We start from the raw sequence: 18,123 nt of genomic DNA on the forward strand, positions 1-18,123 counted from the left end.
TTAGTTGAAGTTGGCTTTGGGATTTCTTGATCAATGAATTCCTTCAAGCCCTTGCCTTATAATATAACCTCCATTCTATCTTTCCATTCTATGTAATTCGAGCTACCTTCCAAGGCATACTCGAGTCTCAAGCCATAGAATGCCATTGGCCAACCTTGAAGTATGATATGAATTCGATTTGCACCTGCAACCCCGAACTTCAAACTTTGAATTCTCTTCTCAGTATACTATTCACAGCTCCGATACCATGTAGAAAATTTCTACAAATCCAGCTCTGATACCATGTAGAAAATTTCTACAAATCCTGCTCCAGTACCATGTAGAAAAATATCTGCAAATCCAACTCTGATACCATGTAGAAAATCTGATTGTAGGTTAACCTGATAATGCAATATAAATCAAAGGATAATACTATAACCTACTTCTACTATCAATTTGTAGAAGCTTAAAGATCGAGCTGAACAATATAACAAGAAGAAGACAAATTAATGGCACAATACACATGAAAATATTTTGGGGAAAGCCTCAGCTAAAACCCCACACTATTGTATTATCATACAAGGTGGAAATACATAGGAATTATACAAATCCTTAGCTCTCACATCTAGCCATCTCTCAGTACAATCCTCACAGATGCTCACAGGAAATATTTGCTTCTTTCTAGCCTTCCTCTCTACCCTCCAAGCTCTTATTTCCTTGTGGATGATTCTCCTGTTACCAAGTGGAAAACCAATCTACCAACTAGATGATCTCCTCCAAAACTGCGCAATGGGCAATGACCCTCATTGTCCCTCCCTCAACCCCGCACCGAATAATGAAAACAATATTTATATAGTCTGGTGGCCATGACCCTACTGGACCTCCAACCAAACTCCTGTTGCATATATATTAATATATGGGGTGGGCGCGGGCCACCTCCGCTAGATCCGGCCCACACCCCCAAAACCATACCATATGCCATATAAATGGGAGGTTGGTAGGTACCGAGACTGCACCAACCACGTGGGCTAGCCCACCACCATGCGGCAGCCCCATAGACCATGTAATATAATGCGCCACCCATGAACCATCCTCCCATTAATTAATGCACCAACAAATGGTACACTCACAACATCAAAAAATGTGCCCACAAATGGTTGTGGAGGTTATGGGGTGGGCTGCCGAATGTGGACCCCACCCCCATACCAAAAAAAATATAAATGCGGTTTTTGTAAAACAAATGTTTAAACATGGAGGAGTCGAGGTTTAACCACCCGACCTCCTCCACCAAATTCAGAGATCTTAACCAATGTGGCAAACGAATTCCTTGGTTAATTCGCCTGAAAATTTTATATAAGCCTTTATTTTAATTAGTGCACCCAAGCATGGAGGAACCAGGAGTGGGCATGGAAATCGATACACAATTTTTTAATTAATTTATTTGCAGGTGGAACCATGATGGAGCGAAATGTCCAGAAGGGTGAAATTTTTGCAGTGTCCAAATTGGACAAACTTTATGTTGATCTTACACCTCTCAATGACGCAGTCAGTTCTTGATTTGAGGAGCAGATTTGCAAAGGATCCGGAGGAGGGAATATTTGAGCAATCTAGGGGGAATATAAAAGATTCCTTGAGCCCCAAATTTCCACTTTCTTAGAATTTAGAAATTTGACAGTCAATTTTGCACTATTCGACGCCACAAATCTGATGGTGCATTCAAATTTTCTATTTTCATTTCATTTTTCAACCACTTTTCAAAGTGGATTGCAGGTGTCAACATTTAGCATGTGAGCTATCATTCCATGAGATTCAACGCCATGAGATCATTGGTACGAAAAACTTCAGCAGTTTGACATCCTCTTCTTTAGATGGCCCCTGTATGTTTGGTATATGCAGTGCGTTCATGTACTTCTTTTGTTATGAATTTTGCTGCACAAATCCATGTTTGATGTTTGATGTGGGATCTTGTTTCTTAATTTTTTTCATGATTCCTACTTGATGTGAAGCAGAATCATTTGTGAGATGTAATTGTTGTCATGATTCTTCATGTTTCGTTTGATATCCCTTTGTCATTATGTTGATGCGATACTCATGTGTCACCATGCATGTTTGCATTGAGATCCCTTTTATGCCATGTTGGTGGGATGCTCATTATCATCATGCATGAGTTTGTGTCATACTGATAGGAGTCCTTTTTTACTAAGAGTTCCTATAGTGGAACATCTCTTGGAGCCACTCCTACGTGAGGGCATTTTCATTGTATGATAGTGACATCACCTCTTATGTACATCATCACTATTGACATCACTTAATGCACCAGCCTACACCATCTTGACACTGGGGCCCAGAGACGTAGTCCCTCTTAGACAAACTCCATTATCAACGGCTTATGTTTTCATGTGTTGATGAATGTCATGTTCCTCTTCTTTACAACATGCAAATGTATTCATTTATGTTCTTTTAAAAATGCAATTTAACACATCACGAAAGTAAAAGGTCTTGGAAGGGTCCTTTGTCACACCTAGACCCGGATCAAGTGGTATCGAAGTGGTCTTTGCGTGGAGAATTGCAAGCGTGAACAATGGAATGTGCAGTGACAGAGGATGAAAAAGTGATGTACGAGACCATGCTCAAAATTTCCAAAAGGGTGGAAATAATGTATGAATCTTTACAAAAAGAGACAAAGGAAAAGGAGTGATTGCAGCTTCAATTGCGAGCCATGGAAGAGGCCCTAGAATAACTGAAGCATAACAACCAAAATCTTCAAATAGAGAACATTGAATTGAAGATGTGTCTACATGAAGAGAAAGTGGAGAAACACAGTTTGCTATGACAGCTGCAAGCAAAGGACGAGGCCTTGTAAAATCTGCAACATGAACCATGTGAGGTAAAAATTAATTCTCTAAATTCATGTATGTGTCATGGTGATGATTTCATTGTTTTTTAAAGTCATACCATAAGAATTGGCTCCAAACTATTGAAAAAAATGGGGTATGAAGGCAAAGGCTTGGGCGTTAATGGACAAGGCATTGTCAACCCCATCAAAATAGAGGAATTACCCCGTCAGGCAAGACTTTGGTATGTCAGAAAGGAAGTTGGGGAATGTGCTGCGACAGCTAGCGAACCGCCAACAATAGATGATGAGAGGCCCTCATCAGTTCTTTCCAAATTGATAGAGGAGGTAAAAGATGTTGATTTCCTTTTAGTTTCATCCTCACATAGTATGATTTCTATTGGATATTTGGAGATCCCAATTACAAGGACAAACATGAGGCTCCTTACCAGGACGAGGCACAAGGAGGAAGAACAACTTGGTGTTAATAACCAAGGCATAACTCAACCTTTGGAGGTTGTGCATAAACATCGATTTGTAGGCTCGAGATACACCGAGGGAGGATGCTCGAAGTTGTTATATTCTTCTAAGACATCATCGAAATCATCGAGGAAAAAGAATGATGGGAACACAACCCCATCATCCATGGCAGTTTCCATTGCAGGGAAAGAGCTGAGGCAAGCTCTCAATGCCATACTTACACTAGAGATGGAAAGGAAAGGTATAACCAGTTTTGATTTTTGAATGTCCATTTTGATTATAATAATGTTGTTAATGATGAACGTAAAACATGGCATTGGGAAACATGTACCTTTTGTGGATTACATAGCCATACATTTTCTAAGTGTGGAAACGAATGGCAGCACACAAAAGGATGAGGCATGAAAGACAATGTACTATAGGGTGTAGAGGTTGCAGGTGTTGGATCATTGCTTAAGGCTCCGAAGAACAAAGGTGAAGGAGATGGAAGCGAGACATTTTTAGGACGCTCGTGATGCAGACAAGGTATAGACAAGTTGCAGATTGTTTTTCATGCTTTTGGAGGACCAAAATCTCCTCAGTTGGGAGGATTGATCCAGGTGGCTCAAGAGACACACACAGGACAAAGAGGGCTTATGAAAGCTCGAAAATCAAAGTGATCAGAATGATTTTGAACTAGGACTAGAGCATAGATCTCGTTGTCCTAATTGTAGTGGTGCAAATGGTTCATTAATCCGATCTCGTATGAGGGAGACTGAGCCAATCAAAGTTCTGGTCAAAGTTGGGTTGTAGGCTAGGTTTAAGTGCCCTATAATTTGGCCAACCCTGGGCATGAAACATAGCTCCCAAAAGTGGTCGAAATTGTGGCCTTATTAATTTTCCTAATATCCTTTATTTTCTAAAGGTTTGAAAAAAACACCTCATTATTAAAAAATATATATATAATATGAGGTGGTGGGCCATGACCCCACCACCTCCCCTCCCAATTGCATCACATTAAAATCCAAATTTTTATGGGTCTACGGGCCATGAACCCTACCGACCCTCCCTCAACCACGCACTGAATAATAAAAACAATATTTCAATAGTCTAGCGGCCATGACCCTGCCAGACCTCCAACCAAACTCTCGTTGCATATACATTAATATATGGGGAGGGCGCAGGCCACCTCCAGTGGACCCAACCACACCACCATAACCATACCGTATGCCATATAAATGGGAGGCTAGTGGGTACTGAGCCCGTGCCAGCCACATGGGCTAGCCTGACACCATGTGGCAGCCCCATAAACCATGTAATATGACGCGCCACCCATGAACCATCCTCTCATTAATTAATGTACCAACATTCAGTACACCCACAACATTAACAAATGCACCCACAAATGGTTGCGGAGGTTATGGGGTGGGTTGCCCAATGCGGACCCGAACCCCAACCAAAAAATAAATATAAATGCAATTTTTGTAAAACAAATGTTTAAACATGGAGGAGTCAGGGTTTGACCACTTGATCTCCTCCACCAAATTTGGAGATCTTAACCAATGTGCCAAACGAATTCCTTGGTTAATCCACCCGAAAAATTTATATAAGCCTTTATTTTCATCAATGCACCCAGGCATGGAGGAACCATGAGTGGGCATGGAAATTGAGGCACATTTTTTTAATTAATTTATTTGTAGGTGGAACCATGATGGAGCGAAATTTCGAGGAGGGTGAAATTTTTACAGTGTCCAAATTGGACAAACTTTATGTCGATCTTACACCTCTCAGCGACACGAACTCGATGGCACAGTTAGTTTCCTAATTTGAGTAGCAGATTTGCAGAGGAACTGGAGGAAGGAATATTTGAGGAATTTAGGGGGAATCTAAAAGATTCCTTGAGCCCTAGATTTCCACTTTCTCAGAATTCAGAAATTTTGACAGTCAATTTTGCACTATTCAACACCACAAATCTGATGGTGCATTCATATTTTCCATTTTTTCATTTCATTTTTGGGCCACTTTTCAAAGTGGATTGTTAGCATTCAGCATGCAAGCTGTCATTCCATGAGATTCGACATCGTGAGATCAATGGTACGAACAACTTCAGAATTTTGACATCCTCTTCTTCATATGGCCCCTGGATGTGATGTATATGGAGTGTGTTCATGTACTTCTTTTGTTATGCATTGTGTTACACAGATCCCTGTTTGATGTTTGATGTGGGATCTTGTTTCTTACTTGTTTTCATGATTCCTTCTTGATGTGATGCAGAATCATATGTACTTGTTGTCATGATTCGTCATGTTTTCTTTGAGATCCCTTTGTCATTATGTTGATGGGATACTCATGTGTCTCCATGCATGTTAGCATTGAGAGCCCTTTTATTCCATGTTGGTGGGATGCTCATTATCATCATGCCTGAGTTTTTGTCATACTGATAGGAGTCCTTTTTGACTGAGAGTTCCTATAGCAGAACATCTCTTGGAGCCACTCTTGTGTGAGGGCATTTTCCTTGTAAGATAGGGACATCACCTCTTATGTGCATCATCACTATTGATAGCACTTAATGCAACAGTCTACAACATCTTGACACTGGGGCTAGGAGACGTAGTCCCTCCTGGACGAACTCCATTATCAACGGCTTATGTTTTCATGTTTTGATGAATGTCATGTTCCTCTTCTTTATAACATGTAGATGTATTCATTTATGTTCTTTTAAAAATTCAATTTAACACATCACGAAAGTAAAAGGTCTTGGAAGGGTCCTTTGTCACACCCGAACTTGGATCACATGATTACTCGAAGTGCAGGGGAGTGGTAACCCTGATGTACATTGTACCAAACATTGTTAGGGGTTAAGTAGGGGGGCAGTATCCCCCTTTCATGGGGTCCGAGGCAGCGCCTCAAAATTGTTTTTTGGACCCTATATTAGGTGGGCATACCTACCTATGGTTGTGTGCATGGATTTCACACATGGTTTTGGGCCTGATGATTTTTTGTCCATGTGTTGATGGTGTTGGACCCGCCAACATGTCAAGGGGATCTCCCCGGTAAGAAGCCCCAATTAGACCTTAGACTGTTTGGTGTAGGAGTCCCAGAAGTAGGTCGTAAGGTAATTCCTTGACCGCGATGTCACATAGAGGCAAGTAAGATAACTCTATCAGTAGAAAGGGTGTGAGTGCTACAGTGAGTCGAGGAAGGTGAATGAAAGGTTCTAACACAAGTGGGTTGGGATGAGTGCGCACCTTGACAACCTGTATCAATACTCAGCTAGGAAGGGAACACACGAGCGAAGATGCATCACAATATGGAAAGCAGAGTAGTCGACAATCAAAAGTGATGTTTAAGCCAACATTACATTTGCAACAAGATTCATATAATTTCATACAAATCAGTTCATGCACAAATACGTAAGTTAAACAACATATATCATTAAGTTAACGAGAACAGTCCAACTAAAATAACAACATATGCATGAAAATGTGTTGGCTCTTATTATATAAAGAAGTGTAAGTTCCAATCATATAATGCATCCAAGTAAACCTGCTAGCCCCAACAGTGAAATGTTACTACCACATCCGCATGCTCCTCCAAAGAGATGAACTAGCTCCATGTAGTGGAGAAGCCAAGGCACATTACAATAATATCTAATATTTCTTCAAGATAGTCTTAATAGAAGCTTGGCTAACCAAAAGCCTATAGAATGAGTTATGGGGGACTATTTATAGAAAAAGGTGGGGTGGCCCTTGAAATTCCCCTTTGTGACTGTTCAAGTACCCTCATGACTCTTCACCTACTCTATGACTATTACATTCACTATTGACACTTGAATTACACTTGACATGACTCAACATTACAATGCAAATGTACCCATTTGAACACAATGGCTTGAGCAAGACAAAATAGACATCACTATGACTTAGACAACTACAGAAGTCCAATTTCTCAACATCCTCATGCATATCAATAGTAACATATTGATGCTAAGCTCTGTAGTCTCTGATAGTGTCTGTGTGTTCTCCGGTGAAATTTGTCTAAAACTTGACCTTTGCCTCCATAGCATTTGGATACACTTCTTGGGCTCCTCAATCCAACTCGTCTGAAATCATGCACATCATTGTCTTTAGTGTGGTTGGACCAACAACATACTTGTACATGATGTCTCCACTGATAGGCAAGTCTGGGATGGTGGCGATGTGAATCAACTCATCAAAGTACGAGTCAAGCTCTAGTCAGACCTTCTTCTTGGTCTTCGCCTAGGTGAGAGTCCCAAGTGATGGGATTGCATGTGTGCACACCAAAACATCCATTATTTTGAATACTCATGCATGGGAAGCCTATATGCTAGTAATGAGTTGCAGTAGGTCCTCATAGTTACAGATCTAACTCCAGATACATGCTTTCCTATCAACTGAATTTGGCCTCATCATCTTTGGCAAGTGAAGTGGAGCTCCCTTGTACTTCATCGTCCATTTTTTCATGTTCTCAACAAAAACTTGTATGTTTTTCAAGATGCATGCTCTCTTAGCATATCGTTGTTTCCATCCATTGAGATGGATGACCACCTTCTGCATAGTACCAAACTTGGAGTATAATGCTTGCATAGCTATGTCAAGGGACAATACTTCATCTACTATTTCCTTCTTCAGTTCATCTCAGGCGAACATTTTCACCAAGTCTCCTCCTTTCTTGGCCACCTGCAATTCCTTTGCCATTCACTCATTCTTAGCTATAAGAAAATGAACACTTGAGCTAGTGGCTTCGACATACACTCTAGTTGCATCAACCAAAGTAGCTAGATGCTTGTGCACATCAGTCATGATCACTCATACTTCAACTTATGCATGGGATGTTTGATCATCCAAAGTTGATACTCTGTGAGACTACACAACTATATGTTGGGATTCATCAAATGAGATGTTGTGCATCTCTCCTTCCGGCTGATCACCAAGGATCTTAGTGCCTCCTTGGTCATCCTAGACTTTCTCTTCTTCTAGATGCATTGAAGTAGGTGGGTTGACCTCTTTGTGGTGAGGCATGAGGTCAATGTCCTATTCCATCTCCTACCACTCCATGTCTCCATCCAACTGTTGAAGTCCATGTGCTATCTGATGAGAAAATTCTTGCCCCTGTGATGGTTCACCCTGTTTGCCTGATGCGAGATGTTTAAATGAATCAACTACTTGTACGGGTGCTACTTTGTCTGTTTGCATGTGATGTGCCCCCTAACGTATCTGTTGCTACCACGCTTCCCTCTCCTATTTGCGCAACTCTTGTTCTCTCTGTAGTTTCTCAATTAGCTCATACAACTCCTTTGCTTCTTCCATTCTCTTCTTATCCCTCTACCTTCGCGTCATTCACTTATCGTGCTACTGCCTCTTTGCCTCTATAGCCATAGATGCTTTCTCTACAAGTGGATCTTCTCAAAACTTTTAGCTTTGCTCCTCCTCCATGTGATCGACAATCTTCCTCTTTCCTTTGTTATGCACTAGTATGCTAGGCTCTACTTCCACTGCTGCTACTGCTGGTGCTCTCTATGATGCCCCTTAACTATGCTTCGCTAACCACTCCACAACGAATCTAACTGGTTCATTAGGTCTGGAGAAATTGTAGAAGTATCTTTATGGGTCCTCCTTGGCCTAATGAAATGCCCCGTAGATCCAGTTGAACTAAACTCTCATGTAGTGATCCTTCACAATGAAATGTGGGTCATAAGGATTGTAGCTTCGGAGGTCAAATTGGTATTTCTTCATCAGTTCCGCTTCGACATCCACTTACTTGATACTCCAGATCTCATATAACCCAATCCGAAATGGAAACGTGGGCCAGGGTGCCTTCTTCTTCTACTGCAGTCTAGTTGTCCATCCTGTGGAGATATGATAGGCTACATCCTGCATGATAAGTACATCTAAGGAAAAATTTGGCAGAACATGTGAAGGCTTGTTCGCACTAAACATTTGGATGAAAGTGCCAGATGCTTAGGCATACCAATCTGCAATGCCTATCAATGCCTCCATTGCTTCCTTTGACATGCTGGGTGGATCTTTTTTGAATAACATTTTGTACATAGGGATGAAAAAATGGTTGGAAAGTCATGTGATTAATCCTTTGAAGCTTCATTCGGACAAGAACTTGAAACATGTGTTCATAGCAGTCTCCGCCAGTGACCATGACCATTCCAAGCCTAGGAACTCGTGTTAGGCATAGACTGCATCTAGGATGTAGGCGGACATGTAAATATCTACATGCATACCTCCGGGTGACTGTCGAGCCTTCGTGACTTTCTCCTTCAGCTGATGATCTAGTATGTCGGACCAGTTACATGGTTTTCCTTCTCTAGCCACTTGGTCGAGTGAAACTACCCAACTCTGTGAGAAGTTTTTCATGCCTGCTTGGCCACATAGTTGACAAGAAAATATGATCAAGTATTGGTATGCCTTCCTTAGTATCTTTGTCTTATAGACCTAGTTGGTTGTCATGTTGAAACGAGCTAGCTCCTTTACCTAATCCTTCAAAATGTCACAGGAGTTAGCACTGTTGTTGGGTAAGATGAATGGAGTCTCCATGATAGTCACGAGCTTTGAAATCTAATACATATCATCATAACCCTATTCCCAGGAGGTCACAATCTTTGTCCCACTGATACTGCTCAAGGTCATCGTCTCGGGATCAGTGTGAGAGACGATCTAGTGTATCATGTCCTCACATGTGAACACAGGATATTTGCATGAAATGAAGTATAAGCCAGACTTGTGAATGTTCATGTACACCTGACGGTCCTCAAGGTGTTCCCTAAAATTTCCTGTGAATGTTTCATTAACTTCTTGCCACTTCAGTTTGATGTCCTTGTCTAGATACAACTTTGTTTCTTCATAGATTGGAAGACTAGAGGACATTTGCTTAGTTGTCACCCCAGCTACATTTCCATCAGTGTCCTTAGATCCTATTCTCTTGGAATCCATTGAAACAAATGAACACCTGAAATATCTGGAGACAAGCAACATGCATGGAAATAAATCTGTCAGTGAAAACAAAGAAAATTATGGGGAATGACACAACACATACCTAGGAAACTAATGAGAAATATTACGCAATTTCTTCTTGGAGGCTGGGCGAATGGCTTCTAGAACTACACAAAAGGTAGTCTAGGCTATATGGGAGGAAGGACTAGCTTCTTGATCTATGCAATGCACAATCCAGACTGGCTGTTGGTTTCTGGGATTGTGAAATGTGCAATTCTAGCTGGGAAGGACTGTAGGCCCAGGGAGATTTGTACAATTTCCTGGGTCAGCAGTCACTATCCTCCAGAAATGTGCAAAATAGTCTCGGAGGCTATTTGTGTGAAAAAATGCACATTTATGGAGAGGAAGGCAGAGCCTTCGTTCCCCAGATTGCGCAAAGCAGTCTCAGAGAGGCAGAGTCTGGGCCAAGGTTGGGCCAATTCGCCAACAGGCAACTGAAAGAAAATAAGACATTGAATGCATGGTGACACTAAGTGAAAGAAGAAGTGGTTGAGAGTGCATGAGAAACATGAATGAATGATTCAGAAAACAGATCAACAAGCATGTGGGTGAAGTAGTTCGTCGGTTGGGTGAACGTTCGTGAAAAACAATTTCATGCATGCGAAAGCAGTGAGATAGAAATGAAAACTGAAACAGAGCTAGCAAATGATAGTATACATGTAAACAACAGCAAGCATTCAAAGAAATCAATAAAAAAACACTCATACAAGTGAATACACAAAAAACAATAGAAATGCTAAAAAACACAAGTTGAGGACACTTACCCATGAATAGCTGAGCCGGATGTGTCGAAGAGTCATAGATGTGTTGTGGGATACAGTCAAAGCTCCAAGATCGATTTCAAAGAATGAGCTTTGATGCATCGAATAAATAAGTTTGGGCTTATGATGCGTATGCCACAAATCTAGAAAAAAGACACTTGGAGGGAAACTTCTAAAACAACTTTGCATGTAACCCCCCGCTGCTAAAAATTTCTCCCTAAATCATGGGATGCCTTTTGCATGTTGCCTTTTTTTTATTCTAAGAAGAACCAGTCATGCATGCATGCAAGTCAATTTTCTTCAGTCTCGGGTGGAACTGGTCAATCGGACTGCTCATGCATGCAACTTCTTAACTGCTTGGGAAAAATGTGCATTCCTCGTTGGGATTTAGGCTAACTACCTAGGAGGATTGTACAATTTCTGGGTAAAACAGCTAAATTTTGCCCAGATTTGCGTAAATCCTAGGCTGAGTAGCCCTGCTTGGGAAATTTTCGCAAATCCTACTGTGAGTGTTGGCTGGCAGGATTGTGCAATGTTGGAGCCTAGCAGGCTACCAGAGAGGCTTGCACAATTTCTGGATGGGAGGTTGGTTTCCCTCCAAAAATACGCAGTTTTCAAGGGGAAGCTACTCATCCTACAGCTGGACCATGTCTAGGTGAATAGCCTATGAGGGGAATGCATCAGACTATGCTTGATAGGTTTCCTTTGTGCATGAAAAATAATGAAGCTTTTGTACTTGACGAAGCAAGAAAAAGTCTTGTGTAATGTTGGTACGGAGGCTCCAAAACAGGTTGAGGAAAAATTTTGAAGGGTGGTTGTAGCCACTACAACACTTGGCAACACACTGGTAGAACTACAACTCTATGAATGGACCTTGTTCATGAAAAACAAGTCTAACACCTCTGGAAGGATTGTTTAATTCTCAGCTCATCTTGGTTTCACACTGGCTTGATTGTAAGATGTAGCATCTATCAAGCCCTTGGTCGATTGACACACATTCCAAGCCAAGGAAACACACTTGTTTCAATTGAGGTTGAGGGGTATATAGGTGCACAAGCAGTATAGTCATCAGAGTTTTAGTTCCATCTCTAGTGTTGCTCCACTGTCAGCAAGCTTGGATAGTACCCTGGTGGAGTCACATAGGAACACAAGCATGGCTCCACTTCCAGCAAGCCTAGTCAGTATCCTTGTGGAGTTATTTGCATCACCTCCCTACACAGGAAGCATTTCTCTTCTTTCACCTTATTCATTTTTCATTTTGAATTTTTTGACTTTTCATTTTTCATTTTTTCAATTGTGCATGGCACTTATTCATTTTAGAGGCAAAAGAGGGAACTCAACTTATTGAGAGCAGAAAATGTTGTTCGGGTAGAGAAGTAGCTTATTGTATCTCTGATGTGCCTATTAATGTTTCCCCCTCACCTTACTCTACTTGACTGAGTTGACAAGGGTTAGCCCAAAAAAACCAACTAGAGAAGGTGACACTAGTTAGTGCACAAGCGTTGTGTTTTCACCAAGGTTCACTTCGAACAATATGTATTTTCCTTCGATGTATCATGGACTGAAAATAAAAATCTCTTCATACATAGGAAAGATGACATATACCCAAGTAGTGATAGATGTATAAGACATCTTGTACTTCACCCAACTCATTTCAAGAGTCAACATGGTTTCATGCAAAACTAACCTACGAACGAAACAAGTGAATTGACAAACATCAAAGCGAAGGAAAAAGTGAAAGCGAAGCAAGTAAGAAAACAAGCAAGTAGACAAACAAGCAAACAAAGCGAATACGCAAGTAAGCATGCAAGAAAACTGACTGAAAGCAAACACTACTCCTACTCCTACACTAATGTGCATGGGCTTGATCACGTGAAGTGATATTTCTAATGCCTCCATTGATGCATTGTTTGACCCATGTTGGTGAAGGCATGGTACACGAGCAACCCTGTTATGCGAAATAGGAAACAAGAAAGATATAAAAATGAAGAAAACCACACTTTGTGTCTAATAGTGCCCATAGGACATAAGTGAGTGCATGTGCATGACGTGAAGTTCATTGACTTATCATGGTGTTCAGTGACACTGCATGCAAATTTGAAGCATAAGCACACTCTTTCTTGAGACATGAAAGAAAACGAAAGAAACAAAGATAACTTGTGGCTTGCACGTGTGCTTGCAATGTAAGATTCCTCCAATGTATGAGCAATGGAATCATGCAATTCGAGTGGAGGATATGTGACCTGTGTGTGAGATGGATCTTCAATGCATACAGATGAGTGATGGGGAGCCTTGGGTGATTGAACAGTTTCCTAACTAGAAGTGAGACTAACCTTGAGAGAGCGAGGACTTGACATAACCATCAGCTCGGGCTAAAGTGCCTCGACATTCTTGGGTGTTTCAACTTCATCATCAAGAATATCATCATAAAATGGTGCCTTCGAAAGATCAACTGTGATCTAGTCATGATCGTGATCAAATATGGAAACAAATGGATCACGACCGCCATGATTAGAAAAATCAATGATTTCATCGGCATCCTCATCATCAAATGTATCAAAGAGAGGGGTAGTTGAAAAGCCAACAAACTCATCCTCTGTGTTTTTGGGAAAGATAGATGAAATATCTAGTGGATTTTCAATGAATAACTTATCCTCTCCATTGTCAAATGATGGACCAACAACTGGTGAGTCCTGCTAGTGATCAACAATAAGTGCTTCTATGGATGAAGGCATACATGAAAAATCATGGATGGCAGGTTCACCAAAGATGTTAGGAAAGAATGGAGGGGGCTCAGACAGAAGGGAGTCATATTTCACTGAGTGTTGATGCTCAAGCATCCACTCATACTTTTCATGAATGATAGTGCATGTTGGTTATGCAACACCAACTCTGTCAATGGGTTGTTCCTCATTCACAACAAGTGAAGAGTCTGGAATGAACGAACAGAAGACAACATCATCCATAGGAACACCCGAGTGTGAAGACGAAGGTCATAGAAAAGAATGCATATGAGAACTTGAAGGACAAACAATCAAATCTATACAAAAATTGAGTGAAGCGATGTTGGGAGAGTGTGAATTATGAACAAGAATGTGAGCATGATCTTCAACATCACTGGGAAGTGATGGGGCTATTGAATGAGAGGGAGGCAGACAATTAATCAATACAGTAACTGCACCCTCATGAGTTTGCGCAACTCCATCAATGAAGAATGTTGAGCAAGGATTGATTTAAAACTTTCTCTTGGGACAGGTAGATTTCTTAAGGCAATACTCGAATAGGTCCCAAAGATAAGAAAATTTCATCTGGCTCCACGGAGCTTGAAACTGCAAGTCATGGAAGCGTTGCCAAAAATTAATAATTGATTCATGCGAAGCCCTCTATTGTTGTAATAGTTTCTAGTCAATATGGTTTGGATCAAAATGATAGAACATGTCTTCAATAAGATCACAGAAGTTCCTAAATGAGTGCACACTGTCAGCTGATAGGCTGAGCAACCAATGAAATGGAGATTCACGAAGTGTGTATGCAAGTAGCAAACCTACCTGTTCATCAGAAAACTCATCTTCCTCATGAAGCATGGAAAGAAAGTCATGTAAGTACTTAGGCTAGGCCACTTCGCCTTCACCATCATACATGAAAGTGGACAAGAGATTGAAAAACTTCCCTGTGATGGAGACATCTTCACGATTCGAAAAACACCACAGGGGAAGAAGAGTGCAAGACTCCATGAAAGGTTTGTAGAGGCTCAAAACTGGATGAGAGGACATAGCTTGTCATTTGGCCCTCCTTCTAGCACCAAAAATGTTAAGGGTGGTGGACCTGCCAACATGTCAAGGGGATATCCCCGGTAAGAGTCCCAATTAGACCTTAGACTATTTGGTGTAGGAGTCCCAGTAGTGGGTTGTAAAGTAATTCCTTGACTGTGATGCCACATAGAGGCAAGTAAGATAACTTTGTCAGTAGCAAGGGTCTGACTATTGCAATGAGTCAAGGAAGGTGAATGAAAGGTTCTAACATAAGTGGGTTGGGATAAGTGCACCCCTTGACAACCTATATCAATACTTAGTTGGTAAGGGAACACACAAGCAAAGATGCATCACAAGTTAGAAAGAAGAGTAGTCGAAAATCTAAAGTGATGGTTAAACCAACAACACATTTGCAACGAGATTCATATAATTAAATACGAATCAGTTCATACACAAATACATAAGTTAAACAACATATATCATTAAGGAAACTAGAACAATCCAACTACAATAACAACATATGCATGAAAATGTGTTGGCTCTTATTATATAAATAAGTGTAAGTTCCAATCGTACAATACATCCAGTTAAACCTGCTAGCCCCAACTGCGAAACATTAAACCCACATCTGGCTACTCCTCCAAAGAGATGAACTAGCTCCATGCAGTGAAGAAGCCAAGGTGCATTACAATATTGTCCAAGCTTTCTTGAAGATAGTCTTACTAGAAACCTGGTTGACCAAAAGCCTATACAATGAATTATGAGGGACTATTTATAGAAAAGGGTGGGGTGGCCCTTGACATTCCCCTTTGTGACTGTTCAACTACCCTCATGACTCTTCACCTACTCTATGAGTGTTACATTCACTATTGACACTTGACTTACACTTGACATGACTCAACATTACAATGCACATGCACCCATGTGAACAAAATGGCTTGAGCAAGTGACATCGCTCTGATGTAGACAACTATAGAAGTCCAACTGCTCAACATACTCATGCTGATCAATAGTAACATATTGATGCGAAGCTCTATAGTCTCTAATAGTGTCCGTGTGTTCCACAGTGACATTCGTCTAAAACCTGACCTTTGCCTCCATAACATCTGGTTACATTACTCGGGCTCCTCGATCCAACTTGTCTGAAAGCATGTGCATGATTGCCTTCAATGTGGCTGGACCAAAAACAGACTTGTGCATGAAGTCTGCACTGATAGGAAAGTCTGGGCTAGTGTCAATGTGCATCAACTCATAGAGGTACGAGTCAAGATCTAGTCGGACCTGCTTCTTGGTCTTCGCCCGGATGAGAGTCCCAAGTGATGGGATTGCATGTGTGCACACCACAACATCCATGCTTTTGAATACTCGTGCATGGGAAGCCTATATGCTAGTAATGAGTTGCGAGAGGTCCTCATAGTTCTGGATCTAACTTCGGATACATGCTTTTAGCTCAACCAAAATTGGCCTCATCATCTTTGGCAAGTGAAGTGGGGCTCCTTTGTACTCAATCGTCCATGTTTGAATGTCGTCGACAACAACATGTATGTTTTTCAAGATGTGCGCTCTCCTAGCACATCGTTGCTTCCATATGTTGAGATGGATAATCACCTTGTGCATGGTACCAAACTCGGAGTACAATGCTTGCATAACTATGTCAAGGGATAATACTTCATCTAGTATTTCCTTCTTCAGTTCAGCTCAGGTGGACATTGTCACCAAGTCTCCTCCTTGCTTGGCCACCTATAGTTCCATCACCATTCACTCATTCTTAGCTATAATAAAATGAACACTTGAGCTAGTGGCTTCGGCATACACTCTGGTTGCATCGGCCAAAAGATTAGGATGCTTGTGTACATCAGTCACGATCACTCATTCTTCAACTTGTGCAGGGGATGTTTTATCATCTATGTGAGACTGCACAAATCTATGTTGGGATTCATCAATGAGATGTTGTGCATCTCTTCTTTCGACTGATCGCTAAGGATATCAGTGCCTCCTTGTTCATCTGAGACTTTCTCTTCTTCTAGATGCATTGAAGTGTGTGAATCGACCTCTTTGTGGTGAGGCATGAGGTCAGTGTCCTGTTCCAACTCCTACTCCTCCACATCTGCATCCAACTGTTGGGTGAATGTTTTATCTCATGATAAAAGTTTTTCCCCTATGATGGTTCACCCTGTTTACCTGATGCCAGTTGTTCAGATGAATCAACTACTTGTACAGGTGTTGCTTCGTGTGTTTGCACGTGATGCACTCCATGCTGTATCTCTTGCTACTACACTTCCTTCTCCCGTTGGAATAGCTCTTGTTCTTTCTGGATTTTCTTCCTCATCTCATGCAACTCCTTCTCTACTTCTTCCATTCTCTTCTTATCCCTATGCCTTCACATGATTCTCTTGTTGCGCTGCTACCTCTTTGCCTCTACAACCATAGTTGCTTTCTCTACAAGTGGATCTACTCGAAACTTGCATCTTTTCTCCTCCTCCATGCGATCAACAATCTTCCTCTTCCCTTTTTCATGCATTGGTATGCTAGGCTCTGTTGCTACTATTGCTACTGCTACTACTGTTGGTGCTCTCCGTGATGCCACTTCACGCTGCTTCGCTAATCACTCCACAGTGAATTCGACTAGTTCATTGGGTCTGGAGAAATGGTTGAAGTATCTCCATGGGTCCTCCTCAGCCCAATTAAATGCCTCGCAAATCCAATTGAACTAAACTCTCATGCAATGATCCTTCACAATGCAATGTTGGTCATACAGATTGTAGCTTCTAAGGTTGAATGGGTATTTCTTCATCAATTCTACTTCGACATTTGTTTGCTTAATATATGGATCTCATATAACCCAATCTTCAATGGAAGAGTGACCCAAGGTGGCTTCTTCTTCTACTACAGTATAGTTGTCAATCTTGTCGAGATGTGATAAGCTACTTCCTGCATGACAAGCACGCCCAAGGAAAACTTTGGCAGAACATGCGGAGGCTTCTATGCACTAAACATTTGGATGAAAGTGCCAGACTGTGAGGCATACCAATCTAAAATTCCTATCGATGCCTCCATTGCTTCCTTTGACATGTAGGGTGGATCTTGTTCGAATATCATTTTGTATAGAGGGATGACAAAATTATCATACAACAGTGTGATTACTCCTTTGAAGCCGCATTCGGACAACAACTTGAAATATGTGTTCATAGCAGTCTCTGCCGGTGACCATGCCCACTCCAAGACTTGGAACTCGTGTTAGGCACAGACTACATCTAAGATGTAGGTAGACATGTAAATCTCTACATGCATACCTTCGGGTGACTGTCAAGCCT

Source organism: Pinus tabuliformis, chromosome 7, assembly GCF_031772625.1.
Source record: "Pinus tabuliformis cultivar Carrire ecotype Pingquan chromosome 7, CPIR1, whole genome shotgun sequence".
In the NCBI taxonomy this organism is placed as follows: Eukaryota; Viridiplantae; Streptophyta; class Pinopsida; order Pinales; family Pinaceae; genus Pinus; species Pinus tabuliformis.